Source organism: Peromyscus maniculatus, chromosome X (assembly GCF_049852395.1).
Source record: "Peromyscus maniculatus bairdii isolate BWxNUB_F1_BW_parent chromosome X, HU_Pman_BW_mat_3.1, whole genome shotgun sequence".
NCBI lineage: Eukaryota > Metazoa > Chordata > Mammalia > Rodentia > Cricetidae > Peromyscus > Peromyscus maniculatus.
In genome coordinates this window covers 139166580-139186893 of record NC_134875.1, presented here as the reverse complement: position 1 = coordinate 139186893, position 20314 = coordinate 139166580, and positions in this window count along the sequence as shown.

Here is a 20314-nt window from a genome sequence, read left to right as displayed (position 1 = left end):
TAGAATGTGAAAACATTTAACAAATGGAATGAGTTTGACAGTAAGGAAGGAATAAAACTTAGACACACTCCCAGAAATCAAGTTGATATTTTATATAGAATGAATTGGTGATTACACAGTACTGTGTACAAATGGGCAATTTCTTCAAGGATTCTCCTGGCAGATGTTAAAATGCCAGAGCCCTCACTTCAGACCTTTTGCTCAGCCAGGTTGGAAGCACACTGGCCCTTCACCTGACTCTGTACTTTCAAAGCGATCATCTCACAGAGAAACAAATTCACGCCAAAGAGTGACATCGTGGCAGTCAGGACACCCATTGGGAACACGTTTGTGCAGTGTTTCTTTATAATGTCCTCCTTTTTAACGGGAAAGTTGGCTGAAAAGTCAAGAGTGGTTTGCCCATAGATGTCTACGAGGTGGTTCAAGGTCACAGTGATAAGTGTGAAAAGGCTGCTCGCAGCCAAAATTATGGCAGACATCTTGTAGCAAAACAGCTCCATCTCAATGAATGGGCCTTCTATACAGCTGATCTTAATGGCCACTGAAGTAAAAATCAGGACTAGGATTTTCATCAAAATGGCCCACGCTATCAGGACTTGTAAATACTGAAATTCAGATGACTTGTTCCAGGTTTCATTGATAGGGGTGTGAACCAACATCCTGGTCATAGACCCAGAGATGTTATAGTCCTGAGTGTAATAAGCTTCCCAGAGTCCAAATGACACAAATTGCACAACCTTGTTGTTAAACTCCCACAGGCGCCAGCATTGGCTGTTTGCAAGGATGATTTCCAATACCAAAGCTGATGTACTGCAAATCAGGCCACTGAACTTGAAGATGTACTTCTTCATGTTGGCAAATCTGAAGAAGGCATCAAAGAAGAATAGAGTCAGTGAGAATACAAGGGCAGTCAGGAAAACAGAAGGAGTCATGGCTTAGAGAGCACTGAGCTCTCATACCTTGTCCCTATTGTCACATAGAGATGTTTCAGTGGTCTTTGTACAGATTATTATTCTTCACAGAGTAGATAATAATATTCGTTGACTAGGAATTTCAATGCTTAGAACTGACAATGAGAAGAGAGTTTGCAATATCATATGTAATGTCATGCTTATTTTACCCGTAATTGCAATTTGTAAATATTTTAATGCCATGAAGAGAGGAAAAAGCAGAGGAATGCTCAAATTAATAGTCATTTCGAAAATATAGTACTATAACATTTCATGATTGTTACAAACTGAAATCATCTGTGAAAGAAAATGAAAATAATTCACATAGTAAAATCATTTATGCAAAAATAACACACTTGACATAAATTTGTGTATACATATATGTGTATAAAAAGAGATCTATACATGATAGACCTCATAAATGATAGTGTACAATGCCATTCCTCTTTGTGAATTTTACAGAAATGTACACTTCTCTAAAGAAAGCTATACAAATTTTATGATTGAAACCAGAAAGCGTATGCCCATCAACATCTATCTGTAATATAGCTGGGGATAGAGTTCAGTGGTGAAGTGATTATCTAATACACACAAACCCTGAATTCTTCTTTAGTATCTGTAAACCAAAATCTATATGTAAAATTGTCCAGAGAGTGAGTCAGAGGAATAGGGGAAATGGATAATTAACACATAAAATCTTAGAAATCCATAAAAGTGGATTTTTCTAATTTTAGCATATCTCTTACTTAAAATTTCATCTTTAGATAATTAGCTTCATTTCAGTAAAAAAAAAAAGAATCCTGACATATTTTTGTTAGCAAATAACTTCTTTCACAGAAAATTTACACTCTATATTGTAACTTGAAACAAACTTCTTTGCATCTTTTCTCAATTCCAGTCTTAGGATGAAGGAAGGAGGTGAGTCATTTACTCACTAGGCCTGTGATAACATCACTGCTAACTGCGCATGCAGAAGGTTGAAGGGGCCTACACACTGGATCTCCTTGCCAGGAAACTTTCCCTAACAGCTACCCCCTGCTCTAAAGTCTCTGTAGAATGTGTTTCCTGACTGAGTGAAGGCAGTAGCTGTTCAATTAGGGAAGTTTCATCAGCAAGATGAGTTCACAATTCATGGTGGCTTGAGTAACACCCTGCCCACATCATCTTCCTTTCCAAGGCAGGCTGGAGGCAATGGACTCCAAGAACAGTGTGCTTTGAAGCAGTACTGAGAACACAATGAAGATTGCTGGTGTTCCAGAAAAAAAAAATGAGCTAGCTTGGCAGTATCTGTTTCTTTGGGTGTTTGAAACACGTGGAGTAGATGTGCGTGATTCATAAAGACCATATTTGAAAGCTCCCATATATAACATAAAGTTTTTATACCTTTGTGTATTATGGACAAGAAGATTCATTTAGAAGGTGGCAGGATCACAGTCGTTCTTCCCAGTGACAGTAAATGCCCATATATGCAGTCAGAGAAAGAGTGGAAAAACCTTCAGAAAAAGAAATTCTATTAGGCAGACATTTTAGCTCAGAGAAATGTCTCTCTAACCGGTTGATCCCACAATCCTTTCCATTCATTCCTGTCCTTGGCTTAAGAAGAATCTCATTTAAACACTTCAGGAATATGCATACATCTTACTAAGGACACCCATCTAATCATTTCCCCCATTTTGTAAGTAAGGACACAACAGAGAGAGGTTAATTCGTAAACTCAACATCAGGGACCTACACAAGTAAAACCCACAGGGCAGCTCAATGACTACCTGCAGTCCCACATGGGGCTTCTAGACACTTACGACATTCAACAGCATTTACACACACTTACCCACATGTCAATGGCCCTTTCTGGCATTCTCTGTTCCGTGAAATTGAATGTGATTATTAAAACCACCTGGGATTGTAAAATACTTGTCTCTTTTTCTCTTCTAGTAATACTAAATGTGAGTGACTGCCAGTTGACAGAGAATTTACTCACTTTAAAAATTCTTGTTTCCATGGCTACTAAGGCTGAATGGTGGATTATGAGCAAAGAACACAACTTCCTAGCCATATTTGGCCATAAAGGACCAGTGTGCTTAACTTCCCTTTGTATGTGAATAGTCTTTAAAAGAGAATTTTGCTTTTTGAAATCATGCATCAAATAAATACTACAATGCCTGCTGGACATAGTAGAGATAGTTATTTGAAAAAAACTAAGCCTTCATGCTATGGGACGGTCTGTATGGCAAATGTGTTGCTCTGATTGGTCAATAATTAAAATACTGATTGACCAGTGCCTAGGCAGGAAGTTTAGGTGGGACTAACAGAGAGGAGAAAAGAAAGAACAGGAAGGCAGAAGGAGTCACTGCCAGCCGCAGCCAGGACAAGCAGAATGTGAAGACACTGGTAAGCCACAGCCACGTGGCAAGGTATAGACTTATGGAAATGGGATAATTTAAGATATAAGAACAGTTAGCAAGAAGCCTGCCACAGCCTTACAGTTTGTAAGCAATATAAGACTTTGTGTTTATTTGGTTGGGTCTGAGCAGCTGTGGGACTGGCAGGTGACAAAGATTTGACCTGACTGTGGGCCAGACAGGAAAACTCTATCTACATCCTCATCCCCCATTCCTTGCCCTCCAGTGTCTGTGTGGTGGAAGACAGAAGTTTCACTTTAGGCAAACTGTCTTCATTGGAGACTTTGAGACCACCTTACCTTGTAGAAACATCTTAGATAGAGACACAAAGTATATATTGTCAGTAATAACAGATTATATGTATATAAAACCATGAGGTATTTTGTTTTGAATAGAAAAATATCCTCCTTTTATCTTTCTGTGTTTTACTTCAAACTGTTACATTGATGATACTAGTTAGGGTTTCTACTGCTGTGATAAAAACACCATGACCAGATACCTGGACACCAGCCACTCCGGGAAGACCTGCCCAACTTGGCCCAACTTGGCCCCAGGTTCTGGCCACCGGGCAGGTCCCCTTCTAGCCCCACTGGGAGGGATCCCCTTTTCCAAGCTCCCCTGCAGCCCCTGCAATCTCCGTGCCCTGCCCCCACGCCCATCTGCCCGAGACCCCAGCCACTTCCTGAGACTTAGAGACTGGCCCCCAGCTCCCATCCTGCCCCCGACTTCCCTTCTAGACCAGAGCCCCTGCAATCTCTGTGCCCTGCCTCCACGCCTACCTGCCCGAGACCCCAGCCACTTCCTGAGACTTAGAGACCGGTCCCCAGCTCCCATCCTGCCCCCAACTTCCCCTCTGGACCAGAGGTGAGTATCCAGGCCCAACCCGGACCCCATCCCTGGGCACCAGCCACTCCGGGAAGACCTGCCCAACTTGGCACCAGGTTCTGGCCACCGGGCAGGTGCCCTTCTAGCCCCACTGGTAGGGATCCCCTTTTCCAAGCCCCCTGGCAGCCCCTGCAATCTCCGCGCCCTGCCCCCACGCCCATCTGCCCGAGACCCCAGCCACTTCCTGAGACTTAGAGACCGGTCCCCAGCTCCCATCCTGCTCCCGACTTCCCTTCTGGACCAGAGACTTCCGGTCCAGATAAGAGCTTCCATCCTGCCCCGGAGTTCCCATTTGGACAAGAGAACTCCCTTTTGGACAAGAGAGAGAGACTTCCTGAATCTGTCAGCTCTTTCTGAAACAAGTACACTGATAAGACCAAGAAGGAACCACAAGGAGATGGGCAGACATCAGGGCAGAAGTACATACAACAAAATGAAGAGCAATACAGCATCACCAGAACCTAGCCCGCCTCCAACATCTAGACCTGAACATCAAAAATTGGAAGAAGCAGAAGAAAGTAGCCTTATGAGTAACATCATGAAGAAAGTAGAGGCTTGTGTAGAGGAAAAGACAAGAAAATTGGAAGAACGCTGTAAACAACTAGAGGAAAGGGCAAACAAATTAAAAGAAAACAATAGAGCCCTGCAAGAAAACAATAAAGTCCTGGAAGAAAACAATAAAGTCCTGCAAGAAAACAATAAAGTACTAAAAGAAAACAATAAAGTACTGAAAGAAAATCATGAAAAAGCAATGAAACAAACAAAGGAAACAGTCCAAGACCTGAAAAGGGAAATTGAAAAAATAAAGAAGACACAAACAGAGGGAATGCTGGAAATAGAAAACCTGAGTAAAAGATCGGGAACTTCAGATGCAAGTATAACCAACAGAATGCAAGAGATGGAAGAGAGGATTTCTTGCATTGAAGATACAGTAGAAGAAATAGTTTCATCAGTCAAAGGAAACACTAAAGCCAACAAAGTCATGAACCAAAATGTCCAAGAAATTTGGGACACCATGAAAAGACCAAACCTACAAATTATAGGGATAAAAGAAGGTGAAGAATACCAACTCAAAGGCACAGAAAATATATTCAACAAAATTATAGAAGAAAACTTTCCCAACGTAAAGAAGGAAATGCCTATGAAGATACAAGAAGCCTATAGAACACCAAACAGATTAGACCCCCCAAAAAAGTCTCCTCGACACATAATAATTAAAGAACTAAATGTACAGAATAAAGAAAGAATATTAAGAGCAGCCAAGGAAAAAGGCCAAGTGGCCTATAAAGGTAAACCCATCAGAATAACACCCGATTTCTCAATGGAGACTTTGAAAGCCAGAAGGACCTGGACAGATGTAATACAGACATTAAGAGACCATGGATGTCAGCCCAGACTAATATACCCAGCAAAACTTTCAATCATCATAGACGGAAGGAACAAGACATTCGAAGACAAAGCCAGATTTAAACAATACCTATCCACAAACCCAGCCCTACAGAAAGCACTAGAAAGAAAATTCCAACCGAGGGAAGTCAGATACACACTCGAAAACACAGGCAATAGATAAAGTCACAACAGTAAACCCCAAAGAAGAGAAGTACACACACACTACCACCAAAAATAACAGGAATGATGAATCACTGGTCACTAATATCCCTTAATATCAACGGACTTAATTCACCTATAAAAAGACATAGACTTACAGAATTGATACGAAAGCAGGACCCATCTTTCTGCTGCATACAAGAAACAAATCTAAAATTCAAAGTCAGGCACTACCTAAGAATAAAAGGCTGGGAAAAGACTTTCCAATCAAATGGTCTTAAGAAACAAGCAGGGGTAGCCATCCTGATATCCAACAAAATAGACTTCAAACTAAAATCAATCAAAAGATATCAAGAAGGACATTACATACTCATCACAGGAAAGATCCACCAAGATGAAGTTTCAATTCTGAACATTTATGCCCCAAACACAAGGGCACCCACATATGTAAAAGAAACATTACTAAAGCTTAAACCACATATAAAACCCCACACATTAATAGTGGGAGATCTCAACACCCCACTTTCACCACTGGACAGATCTCCCACATTGAAATTTAACAGAGAAATAAAGGACTTAACTGATGTCATGACCCAATTGGACCTAATAGATATCTACAGAACATTCCATCCTAACAAGAAAGGATATATCTTCTTCTCAGCACCCCATGGAACTTTCCCTAAAATCGACCACATACTTGGCCACAAAGCAAATCTCAACAGATACAAAACAATTAGAATAACCTCCTGTGTTCTTTCAGACCACCATGGTTTAACGTTAGATTTCAACAACAACAAAAACTACAGAAAACCTACAATCTCATGGAAACTGAATAATGCTCAACTGAATCACCAATGGGTTAAGGAAGAAATAAGAAAGAAATTAAAGACTTCCTAGAGATCAATGAAAATGAAGACACCACATACCCAAACTTATGGGACACTATGAAAGCAGTGTTAAGAGGGAAATTCATAGCACTAAATGCCCACATAAAGAAGTTGGAGAAATCCCACACTAGTGACTTAACAGCACACCTGAAAGCTCTAGGACAAGAAGAAGCAAAGTCTCCCAGGAAGAATAGATGACAGGAAATTATCAAAGTGAGAGGGGAAATTAATAAATTAGAAACTAAGAGAATAATACAAAAAATTAATGAAACAAAGAGTTGGTTCTTTGAGAAAATCAACAAGATAGACAAGCCCTTATCCAAACTAACCAAAAGACAGAGAGAGAGAATCCAAATCAACGAAATCAGAAATGAAAAGGGGGACATAACAACAGACATTGAGGAAATCCAGAGAATTATAAGGTCATATTTCAAAAACCTCTACTCCACAAAACTGGAAAACCTAAAAGAAATGGACATTTTTCTGGATAGGTACCACATACCTAAGTTAAATCAAGACCAGATAAACTATTTAAATAGTCCAATAACCCCTAAGGAAATAGAAACAGTCATTAAAAGTCTCCCAACCAAAAAAAGCCCAGGACCTGATGGTTTCAGCGCAGAATTCTACCAGATCTTCAAAGAAGAGTTAATACCAATACTCTCTAAATTGTTCCACATAATAGAAACAGAAGGAACATTACCAAACTCCTTTTATGAGGCTAAAATTATCCTGATTCCTAAACCAAACAAGGATGGAACAAAGAAAGAGAACTACAGACAGATCTCCCTCATGAACATTGATGCAAAAATACTCAATAAAATACTGGCAAACAGACTCCAAGAACACATCAGAGCAATTATCCACCATGATCAAGTAGGCTTCATCCCAGGGATGCAAGGGTGGTTCAACATATGAAAGTCCATCAATGTAATACACCATATAAACAAACTCAAAGAAAAAAACCACATGATCATCTCACTAGATGCGAAAAGGCATTTGACAAAATCCAACACCCCTTCATGATAAAAGTCTTGGAGCGATCAGGAATACAGGGAACATACCTAAACATAATAAAGGCAATTTACAGCAAGTCAACAGCCAACATCAAATTAAATGGAGAGAAACTCAAAGCAATTCCACTAAAATCAGGAACGAGGCAAGGCTGTCCACTCTCCCCATACTTATTCAATACAGTACTTGAAGTTCTAGCCAGAGCAATAAGACAACATAAGGAGATTAATGGGATACAAACTGGAAAGGAAGAAGTCAAGCTCTCCCTATTTGTAGATGACATGGTAGTATACTTGAGTGACCCCAAAGATTCCACCCAGGAATTGATAAAGCTTATAAACACCTTCAGCAACATAGCAGGATACAAGATCAACTCAAAAAAATCAGTAGCCCTCCTATATACAATGGACAAAGAAGCTGAGAAGGCAATTAGAGATACATCACCCTTTACAATAGCCACAAATGACATAAAATACCTTGGGGTAACACTAACCAAGCAAGTGAAGGACCTATATGACAAGAACGTTAAGTCCCTGAAAAAAGAAATTGAAGATGTCAGAAAATGGAAAGATCTCCCATGCTCATGGATAGGCAGGGTTAACATAGTAAAAATGGCAATCTTACCAAAAGCAATTTACAGATTCAATGCAATCCCCATCAAAATACCAACACAATTCTTCACAAACCTGGAAAGAATAATACTCAACTTCATATGGAAAAACAAAAAAACCAGGATAGCCGAAAGGAACCTCTACAATAAAACAACTTCTGGAGGCATCACAATCGCTGACTTCAAGCTCTACTATAGAGCTACAGTAATAAAAACAGCTTGGTATTGGCATAAAAACCGACATGTGGACCAATGGAATCGAATTGAAGACCCTGACATTAACCCACACACCTATGGACATATAATTTTTGACAAAGAAGCCAAAAGTGTACAATGGAAAAAAGAAAGCATCTTCAACAAATGGTGCTGGCATAACTGAATGTCAATGTGTAGAAGGCTGCAAATAGATCCATATCTGTCACCGTGCACAAAACTTAAGTCCAAGTGGATCAAAGACCTCAACATAAATCCAGCTACTCCGAACCTGCTAGAAGAGAAAGTAGGAAGTAGTCTTGAACACATTGGCATAGGAGATCACTTCCTAAATATAACACCAGTAGCGCAGACACTGAGACAAAAAAACAATCAATGGGAACTCTTGAAACTGAGAAGCTTTTGTAGAGCAAAGGATACGGTCAACAAGGCAAAGCAACAGCCTACAGAATGGGAAAAATTCTTCACCAACCCCACATGTGACAGAGGACTGATATCCAGAATATATAAGGAACTCAAGAAATTAGACATCAAAACGACCAACAGTCCAATTGAGAAATGGGCTTTAGAACTAAACAGAGAATTCTCAACAGAGGAAACTCAAATGGCTGAAAGACATTTAAGGAATTGCTCCACATCCCTAATCATCAGGGAAATGCAAATCAAAACAACTCTGAGATAGCACCTTATGCATGTCAGAGTGACTAAGATCAAAAACACTGAAGACACTTTATGATGGAGAGGATGTGGAACTAGGGCAACTCTCCTCCACTGCTGGTGGGAATGCAAGCTTGTACAACCACTTTGGAAATCAATATGGCGCTTTCTTAGAAAATTGGGAATCAATATCCCCCAAGATCCAGCTATATCACTCCTGGGCATATACCCAAGAAATGCTCAATCATACCACAAGAGCACTTGCTCAGCTATGTTCATATCAGCATTGTTTGTAATAGCCAAAACCTGGAAACTTTAGTAGTGTTTCTTTTATGAATGTGGGTGCTTTTGTATTTGGAGCATAAATGTTTAGAATCGAGACTACATCTTGGTGGTTTTTCCCCATGATAAATATGTAATGTCCATCCTGATCTCTTTTGATTGATTTCAGTTTGAAGTCTATTTTATTAGATATTAGGATAGCTACACCAGCTTGTTTCTTAGGTCCATTTGTTGGAAAGCCTTTTCCTAGCCCTTTACTCAGAGGTAGTGTCTGTCTTTGAAGTTAAGGTGTGTTTCTTGTATGCAGCAGATGGATGGGTCCTGTTTTCTTATCCATTCTGTTAGCCTGTGTCTTTTTATAGGTGAGTTGAGACCATTTATATTGATGGATATTAATGACCAGTGATTGTTAATTCCTGTTATTTTTGTGGGTGTGTTGTGTTGTCCTTCTTTGGTGTATGTTGGTGTAGGATTATCTATTGCTTGATTTTTCATGGATGTGTTTAGCTTCTTTGGGTTGAATTTTCCCTTCTAGTGCTTTCTGTAGGGCTGGGTTTGCGGACAGGTATTGATTAAATCTGGTTTTATCCTGGAATATTTTGTTTACTCCGCCTATGGTGATTGAGAGTTTTGCTGGGTATAATAGTCTGGGTTGGCATCTGTGGTCTCTTAGTGTCTGCATAAGATTTATAAAAAGCTCAGAGAAGAGCATTTTTAATACCCATAAAGCCCAAAGAAAGATTTTCCCCCCAGTTTGCATTCATAGCCCCAAAGTTAGAAAGTTGAAGAGTTTTGCTGTCTAGTTGCCTTACTTATTTTTTTCTACACGATCTTACACTTCTAAGGTTTCCTACATTATATTACTACCCTATACCTTATACTTATTTTTCACAGATCGAAATTGAAAAAGGGATAGAAGATAGAAAAATTTGACAGAAGAGAATTTTGTGCTGCAGCGTTGGACACCCTTCCAGTCAGCTTTCCTTTTCTCTCAAGGATAAAACCCCTGCCCCTCAATAATATATATATTTTCCATAACACTGGCAGGGCTGACCCACATTTTCGCAAAAAACTCTGTAATAAAACTACTATTTTCTTTTATCTTTAGTCCCTATTACTTTGTCTTTAGTCCCTGTTCATTTGTCTTTAGCCCCCCCACCATTTTTTGTCCCCCCTTTAGTCTTTTTCTTTAGTCCCATGGCGCCATTCTGTGTGGTGTTTACCCACCAACCCCACAGCTCCCCAGAGTTTTCTTGAGTGTGTGTTGGAGACCGACTCTGGACAGCTGTGTCTTGAACCTTGTGTTACCTGCCACAATTTATCAAGCCTCGTGTAAATAAGAGGCTTTTAGTCTAACCTAGGAATGTAGGATTAAATAAACCTCTTTAAATCAGCTAGCTGCAGGGGCCTGGGACCAAAGCGACCTCCTGCTGACCCTCTTTAGGAATTTTCTTTGTCCTCTCCTCACTCCTGCTCCCCCTCCCTACCTGAAGCCCTGTTTATAAGCTCTAACACCAGTCAATAAAGTGAGACCTTGACGCAACTCAGACTGCTTTGTCTTTCTTCACGCGCTTGGTCTCCTTTCCCTCTCACCCCCCATTGATTCACAGGTGGTCCCTCCTCGAGACCCTCGAATAACCTGGCCTGCTGGACGGGTCAAGTGGCGCCCGAACGTGGGGCTCGAGGCACGGCGGCTCACTACTGGACGGCAAAGAGAAAACGTGGTCTGGCCAGACTCACTAGGGTAGAGGTGCCCCAACAGCATCACTTGTGCTCCGCGGGCAGCCTTGAGGTAAGTGCCGTTCATCAATCAATGGGTAAAGCACTCTCTAAAGAGGCTCTCTTCATTAAGGAAATGAAGAAATCAGGGAGAGGGGAATAAGAGTCAAAAACAAAGAAAGAAAAAAAGATTTAACTAAGTTTTTCTGTTTCGTGGAAGAAAAATGTCCCTGGCTGGTTATTAATGGCCCGGGCATCCACCCTTTGAAGTGGAATAAAGTTGGAAAGGATATCAATAACTTGCTTAAGGATGGAGAGTATGTCCCCGATGCATTCTTTAGTTTCTATGGAGTAATCAGAGATGTTTTAAAGCTTTCAGAAAAGGATAGTAGGGTGTCACATCTTCTGGCACTTGCTGAGGACCTATTAAACGATGTGTCCATCCCAGAAGACGGTAAGAGTGAGGTTGTCACAAATCACATTGAACAAAAGACCAAAAGACCCACCGAGACCCTCAAGGGTCCAGAGGTTTACTGACATCTACCGGTAAGAGCGCTCTCTGTCTTGTCTCTGTCTCTGTCTTGTCTCGTTAAGTTTTGTGCCAGTCGACTGATTTGTACTTTGCAGGCTCTCACTGGGACAGACGTGTCCGGACAGTGATCCTGGGAGAGAAAGAGAGACGTCTCATTCCCTGATTTGGGCAAGGGACCCCCTAGTCCCGAGCCATTTGGGGCCACCTCAGAGGTGACCATTTGATTTTAGGAGTCTCCTCCAGGGAGTGCTCAGGAGAGGAGCATCTTTGGGTACCTTTCCCCATGGTGGGAGGAAGTGCCACTTTGTATTTTGTTCCGGGAAATTGTTAGAGCCATTTTGTGGGGGGTTTTTTGTATGTTTTATTGTGGTCATTGTTACTTTACACTCTGTTTCTCTTCCAAGAAATAAGGTACATGTATGACTGACAGGGATGTGAAAGCCCCCTGATGTCTGTTTGATCAAGGACAGAGATCCTCGAGTCTGGATTGTTTTTGGTGTGATTAAGACTGAAGGGTCACTCTCCACAGAGCACATCAGGCTGTCATTGTTCTTGGAGCTTTGTTGGTTGTCTCGTTGGGGCAACGTTTTTCTTTCGTGTGCCCTTGGTCTTGTGTGTAGTGTGTTAACTGTTCTCATTGTTGACTTGACTGTGACGGACGCTATGGGACAGTACCCTTCTTCTCCACTAGACCTTTGCCTAGCCCACCAGAAGGATGTGCGAGCCACAATCGAGGGGCTTGCTTGCTGTGAGTGAGGCCATCATCATCTCAGTGCTGATGTGCTGGTACTTGGATTGTCTTTGTAAATGTCATCTGTTTCTGCTACTCATCTCCCTTATTTTCCTGGAGGGAGGAGAGAGAGGCACAGCGAGGGCCACCTCCCTCCCTCCCTAGCTCTCTTGCTATCAGGACTGCAGGCAGCTGGCTGCTGTCACGAAGGTGGGGGTGTGTGCTCTGGGTACAGGCGGGCTAAGATTCTCATGTCCTGCTCTGGACAGGGCAATGGCTGCCTGCAACTGACAAAACTGTGTGAACACTGAACAGAGAATCTAAGTTTAGTCAGAGGATTTAACAAAAACTTTTTTTTTCAGGAACACTGGCAGCCAAGGACATACTTTATGACCACTGCTCTCCCTCACTTCCTTTACTGTGATAACTTCAAAGTCTCTTCTGCCAGCCAGGAATTTCTCTTGTTAACCCTTCTCTGTCCTGATTGTGAAACCTCAGTAACCCCCCCCCCCGCCCCAACTTCATCCCCTACAGACAAAGAAAAGCTAAAACCAGGATTCTTAAATGTAGATAAAAACTTAGACGCCTTTTTCCAGGTGGCTTTATCAACTACAGAAACTTAAGAAAACAGAGTTAGGATATATGACCATCTGACAGAGACTAAGTGGTCATAAAACATCCCAAACTCCCCACACCCCGGGGACAGCTCATAAAACTCCTAAACACGGTTGCTAAACAAACGAGAAATAAAGATAACATAAAAAACTACTGATATGAACCTAAAAGAGGGATATGGGCGGTGGGAGATGAATTATGTGGTCTGTGCTAGCCTCACAAAGAAAGGTGCAAGCTCCTTCCAACCTCCCTGCTGTGTGTGAGAGGTTTGGAACTAGCCCCCCTGCCGAGGCTTGTAAACTTCATTTGTATAAACCTTGCTTTTGCATTCTGTACCTGAGGTCTCCAGTGGCTTCTTTGGGGATGCGATCTGGGCATAACACTGATATTGCTTGATAAAAAAATGTTAAATTACCAGTTCAAGATACTAGGAAAATTATGCTTTTGTTTCCACAGGAAAAGTAAAAATTTACATGGGTTTTGGTCATTTGAGTTCAATGTGTTACAAATAATTGGCATCATTTAAGAAAATTGGTTTCAAATTATTGTTGGTTAAAATAAAAGTTTAAATAAATGATTTTTTGACTTGAGGAAGCAGTTTAAGATATAAAAATTTAAAGGCTTAAGCATGTTATGAGGATTTGAAAATATATATATAAAATAAAACTTTAAGATCTAACTTTAAAGTTTAAATAAACATGTTTCAGATTTCTTTCTCTTACTATTCTGCTGTTACATAGACTCCAAAGGGTCATAGTTTTAAAAATGTCTGTCTACTCTGCAGGTATGAATGAAAATGTGGCCATATGTATGTTTTGTTTTGAATGTCTGAGTTTGCATGCATGTCCTTCTGTGTTAAGGAATACAAGTTAATACTAGTCATCTGGCTATCCAGATACTAGTTTAAAGCATAAACGGTTCTATTTAAATAAAAACAAACTGAGAGGTATATTTGACTAATATATCTATAGGAGAACAAATTAGCCTGGTCATTATTACCAAACTTAGAGATATTTTCAAGATTAGGCCTAGATTTGTTTGGCTCAGATACATTTAATAGATAATGGTCCTCAAACCTGTCAATGATCTGATGAATATGACATTTAAATTATTTGATTAAAAACTTACTATCGGAAACAGAGACTCCTAGCTCCCCAGCTCCTAGCAATGACTCCCAAGGTCTCCAAAGAAGATATGGAATGACAAAAAGATGCCACCTGAATTGTTAACGACACTGACCACAGGGTGCTGTGGGATGTTCTGTAGGTCCTGTGGGAGCCCATTCTCAGGTTCCTTGTGGCGTTACCCAGCAGGTCCGTATAGAGGATGATTAGGACCATGGGCCTGAGTTCAGGTGTTTGAGATGGTGTGCACTTGGCTGTGCTGGGGGATGGTCTGTATGTCAAGTTGTTCTGATTGGTTAATAAATAAAACCTGATTGGCCGTGGCTAGGCAGGAAAGATAGGCGGGACTAACAGAGAGGAGAAATAAAAGGACAGAAAGGCAGAAGGAGACGCTGCAGCTGCCGCCATGACCAGAGACACTGCAGCCGCCGCCATGATCAGCAGCATGTGAAGACGCCAGTAAGCCACCAGCCACATGGCAAGGTATAGATGTATGGAAATGGATCAATTTAAGATAAAAGCACAGTTAGCAAGATAAGGACAGTTAGCAGGAAGCCTGCCACGGCCATGCAGTTTGTAAGCAAAATAAGTCTCTGTGTTTACTTGGTTGGGTCTGAGCGGCTGTGAGACTGGCGGGTGACAAAGATTTGTCCTGACTATGGGCAAGGCGGAAAACTCTAGCTACAACAGGGCAAGATGCCCCAATACAACGCCTGCCTCCAGGACCCAGCCCAGACTGTGGACAAGTAGTAGGACACTGTCAGTCTTCCGTGTCCCTATTCCACAGAAAAGGTACTCTGCCTTATGGGCTTAATGGTGGTAAAAGATTGTTGTTCTGACTGGTACCTCCAACGCTATAGAAACCTGGGTAAGGGGTTGATCACTGTAATTTATAGGATTGGAAGCTTCTTGGTCTGCACTCAGATATAGTTTATCCTTCTCAGATCTCTGACAGTGCTGATGACTAGGCTAGCTCTAACTTTGTCAGCATGGCAGCATCAGACAACCAGATCTTTCTGCAAGGCCATAGCTAGCTTGTAAGCTCACTTTAAAAAAAATGTTCTAAGATATAAAATTTAAATAAATCATAAAGGTTCAGATATGAATCTAAAATAAGATATGTTTCAGATTACTCTCCTGTTCTATTGTTCAGAGCTTAACATTTAGGAGTCCTGATGAGCTGATAGAGCAATGACCACTTACTGTTCAGTCACAAGCTCAACATTTTGGATTTGTTTTAGATGTCATCTAGATATGTCTAAATGTAAACCTAAAAGTGCTTTTCACCAGGCTTAAAATCTATGTCCAATTTATACCTGGCTTTCTGGACAGAAGTAAAATGCCCAAATCTGTAGTTCTTGTTGGGACTCAAAGGTATAAGTCTACTTCTGCTGTTTTACAGATACCCATTATCTGCTTTGTCTACAATATGGATTTCAGTACAGATTGGTAATACTAATGTATCTAAAACTTTTATGTCATTTTGTAAGTAGGCCTCATAGGATTAAAAGAGTCATAAAAACATAGACCCACTCCACAGAGGTCGAAAGAAACCCAGATAAATATTCCTAAAGATGGTATTTTTCCTCTCTCCTGGTCTTGGGATTAGTGCTTTCCCCATCACTAAGGGTATGGACCTAAGGTTTCAAATAAGTTCATAAATTTTAACCTCTGTTCCTAGTTTAAATCTGTCTCAACAGATTTCTACTTGGCTGGCAGACACCTCCAAGTTTCAGTTGCTGACTCCACTGCTCCAGATGACTGTGGACTCCGGACGTGCTAAAGGCTAACGTGGACCAGCCCAGCTAACATGATTCTTCTCTGTCCCTATGGGGTCAGGCAGCTACATGCTACTGACAAATGCCCCCTGCCCAGTCTTTGACCAGCTTTTCACCCTTTTGGGGGAGGGGCCCTAATAATGACGCCCCAATGCCAGCTTGAAGCAGTTCCAGAAGAGAATACATCGTCCCATTTTCCTTGTTCAGAAAAGGCTAAAATGCTGGGTCAAAAGAAAACTCCCTGACATAGAGACAAGATGGCTAATTGTACATGAACTATGCATGGCCATTACAGGCCATGAGTTATTAAAATAGGCCATAAGGTACCTAATGCAATACCATAATTTTAAGATTAAAATTTGCCAAAAAGAAAATGGGGGAGTGAAAGACTCTAGCCCTTCAGGCTTACACCCCCAAGCCTCAGGAAAAGAAAAAACTTCGAGCACCAGGAAATGAGAAACTAAAAATCTAGTTCCAAGAGTAACCTGACTTAGCCATTGTTCAATCTCCCCTGCAACCATATAACAATGTAAAGAGATTTCTGCTAAGAGATGTGCTCAACTGTGACTGGGATAGTTGCAGGTGTTCCAGGAAGGACCACTGTGACCTTTGTGTAAACTCCACTCCTGCCTTGATACCCCTCCCTTGAGGTTTCAGGAAAAATGTACCTGTTTACACAAATTACCTGTCTGTGATCACTCTGTACCCAGACCATGATCTTGTGAAACGAAATTGTATGGGAATTGTAATCTTATGGTTTTTTTTCCTTTATTAGCCTTTATGGGGCTGCAGTAAGATGAGGCTTTTGCTCTTAGGAGCAGGGTTTGCCCTTCTATATAGAAGCTTTAAAGACTCCCCTTGGCTTTCTACCCTGATCCCCACCCTCCTGGCCCCCCTGATTATTTTCCTTCTCCTTCTCATTACCTTTGGTCCCTGGGCCTTTCAGCGGTTGACTCGGTTTATCAAAAATCAGATTGATTCGGCCTTACCACGACACGTCTCAATTCATTATCACAGAGTAGATTCCAAGGAGGCTGGCCAGGAGCCCCATAAGGACTCAGATTCAGTGTCCTAAAGCCCTAACGTCCCTACGGTCTTGCTAGAGATTACTCAATGACGGGAATAGTACAGGGCCCACGCAGGAGACAACAGCATACAGAGGTCGTTGAGACCGGCTCAACATGGCACCTGCTGTGCGTGGGAGTCCCCCTGTATAGCCTAAGACAGAGGCTCTCTCGGACCTCCGCAACCCCGATCTTATGGACTTGGTCCATTTTTGAGAAAAGAGGGGGAACTGTTGGAGACCGACTCTGGACAGCTGTGTCTTGAACCTTGTGTTACCTGCCACAATTTATCAAGCCTCGTGTAAATAAGAGGCTTTTAGTCTAACCTAGGAATGTAGGATTAAATAAACCTCTTTAAATCAGCTAGCTGCAGGGGCCTGGGACCAAAGCGACCTCCTGCTGACCCTCCTTAGGAATTTTCTTTGTCCTCTCCTCACTCCTGCTCCCCCTCCCTACCTGAAGCCCTGTTTATAAGCTCTAACACCAGTCAATAAAGTGAGACCTTGACGCAACTCAGACTGCTTTGTCTCTCTTCACGCGCTTGGACTCCTTTCCCTCTCACCCCCCATTGATTCACAGGTCCCTCCTCGAGACCCTCGAATAACCTGGCCTGCTGGACGGGTCAAGTGTGAGCAGCAGGAAATATTAGATACAAGGATTTATATGGTGGAGATAAACAGATAGAAAATAAAGGATAGCCTCGAGAGGGCCTGGAACCTATTCCAACGGCCCCAACTGTCTCTGGCCCAGGGCTTTTATAGAGATGCCAAGGGGTGGAGCAAAAGACCTCCTCCCCCAGCACAGCCAAGTACAGACCATCTCAGACACCTGCACTCAGGCCCGTGGTCCTAATCATCCTCTATGAGGACCTCCTGGGTAAAGCCAAGAGGAACCTGAGAATGGGCTCCCACAGTAGTCCCAGCCGGCTTGCCCCCTTCTGAGTAGTTAAGCACCAGTCAGGGGTGGCTTTCTTCCTACCATCCAAGTCTTCGTGGTTCCTGCTTGCTGTCTCCGGTGTAAGCAGTTAAGCATCAGTCATGGATAGCTGTCTTCCTGCCAGCCAGGACCTCGCGGACCCTGGGGGACTCTCATCTCACCAGCCAAGGCCTTGAGGATGCCGGGTGGCTCTCTTCCCACCAGTCAGGACCTTGGTGGACCCAGATGGCTTGTCCCCATATGAGTATTTAAGGATCAGGTTGGGGTGGCTATGTCTTGCCACCGGGAGCCTGGAGGACTCCAGGTGACTCTCATGCCACAAGCCAGGACCTTGAGGACCATGGGTGTCTGTCATCCCTCCAGCAGCGCCATGGTGATCCCAGTCGGCGGGCCCCATTCTGACCATTTAAACATCATGTAAGGCTGGCTGTCTTCCCACCAGGCAGAGCCTTGAGGACCCTGAGTACCTGTCTTCCCACCAGGCAGGGACCTGTGGGTCCAGGCTGGTTAGCACCCTTCTGAGCACAAAGGTATCAGGTGGGTGTGACTCTCTTCAAACAAGCTGGGCCTTCGAGGATCCCAGGTAGCTGTCATCCCACCAGCCAGGGCCTTGAGGAACCTAGGTGGTTATCTTCCCACCAGCAGGGGCCTTGGGGTTCCTGGCTGGCTTTCTCCTATCTCTATAGTTAAATTTCTGGCAGGGTTGGCTGTCTTCAAGCCAACTGGAACATTGGGGACCCCTGGTGGCTGTCATCCCACCAGCTGGGGCCTTGAAAACCCTGGGTGGCTGTCATCCCACCAGCCAGGGCCTTGAGGACCCTAAGTGTCTGTCATCCCATCAGTGAGGGCCTAGGGGATGCCAGCCAGCTGGGCCTTGTCTGAGCAGTTTAGCGTCTGGTAGAGGTGGCTGTTATCCTACTGGCCAGGTCTTTGAGGACACTGGGTGTCTGCCATCCCACCACCCAGGGTCCTAAGGTCTCTGGGTGGCTCTCTTCCCACCAGCCAGGGCCTTGTGTATCCCGGCTGGCTAGCACCCTTCTGAGCAGTTAACCATCAGGCAGGGTTGGCTATCTTCCCATCAGGTGGAGCCTTGAGGACCCTAGGTAGCTGTCATCTGGCCTACAAAGTCATAGGGATCCTGGTCGGCTGGCCCCCCATCTGAGCATTTAAACATTATGCAGGGCTGGTTGTTTACCCACCAGCCAGAGCCTTGAGGACCATGAATGGCTGTCATCCCACCAGCAGGGGGATGGGGATCCCAGTCAGCTGGCCCCCATTTGAGCATTCAAACATCATGCAGGACTGCCTGTCTTCCTGCCAGCCAGAGTCTTGAGAACTCTGGGTGGCTGTCTTCCTGCCAGGCAGGGACCTGGGGGTCCAGGAATTCTAGCACCCTTCTGAGCAAGTAAGCATTAAGTGGGCGTGGCTGTCTTCATGTAAGTGGGACCCTTGAGGATACTGGGTGGCTGTCATCCCACCAGCCAGAGATATGGCTGTAGATGTAACCAACCGTCTTTTTAAATAAGGAACACAGAACCAATGTAAACAAGAAAGCCAAGAGGTCAGAGCTCAGAGCTAAAACCTTACCCTTCCTCCTGTGGTGGTCCTACCTCTCCCAAAGAGATCTACTTCCTGTGTGTTTGTCTTGATATAGTCTTTCTGTTCTGCCTTCTCATTGGTTGTAAACCAAAACACGTGACTGCCTCATCACTGCCTGTATGTACAGACCTCCAGGTCTTAAAGGCTTGTGTCTCCAATGCTGGCTGTATCCCTGAACACATGGAGACTTACCTAGCTCTGCCTACCAAGTGCTGGGATTAAAGGTGTGTGCCACCACTGCCACGCTCTTTCTATGGCTCTAATAGCTCAGACCCCCCTGGAAACTTTATTTATTAACATACAAGGAAAATCACATTTCAGTACAAATAAAATACCACCATATATGGAGGTCCCAGCCCCTGTCTGAACAGTTAAACATCAGGCAGGTTAGCTGTCTTCCTTCTATGTGGAGCTTTGGGGACCCTCCGTGGCTGTCTCTCACTGCCCAGTGCCTTAAGACCCTGGGTGGCTCACTTCCCATCAGCCATGGCCATTAGTTTCCCAAAATAAGTCAATGAAATGATTCCTAATCATATTCTGCTATACTTATTGATTGGTGCCTAGCCCAAGTGTCAGAGAGGCTACACCCAGCAACTAAGGGAAACAGATGCAGAGATCTACAGCCAAACATTAAGTAGAGCTCCAGGAATCCTGGTGATGACAGATAGGAAGGATTGTAGGAGCCTGAGGGTCAAGGATATCCCAAGAACATCCGCAGAATCAACTAACCTGGGTTCACAAGGATTCACAGAGACTGAATCAACAACCAGGA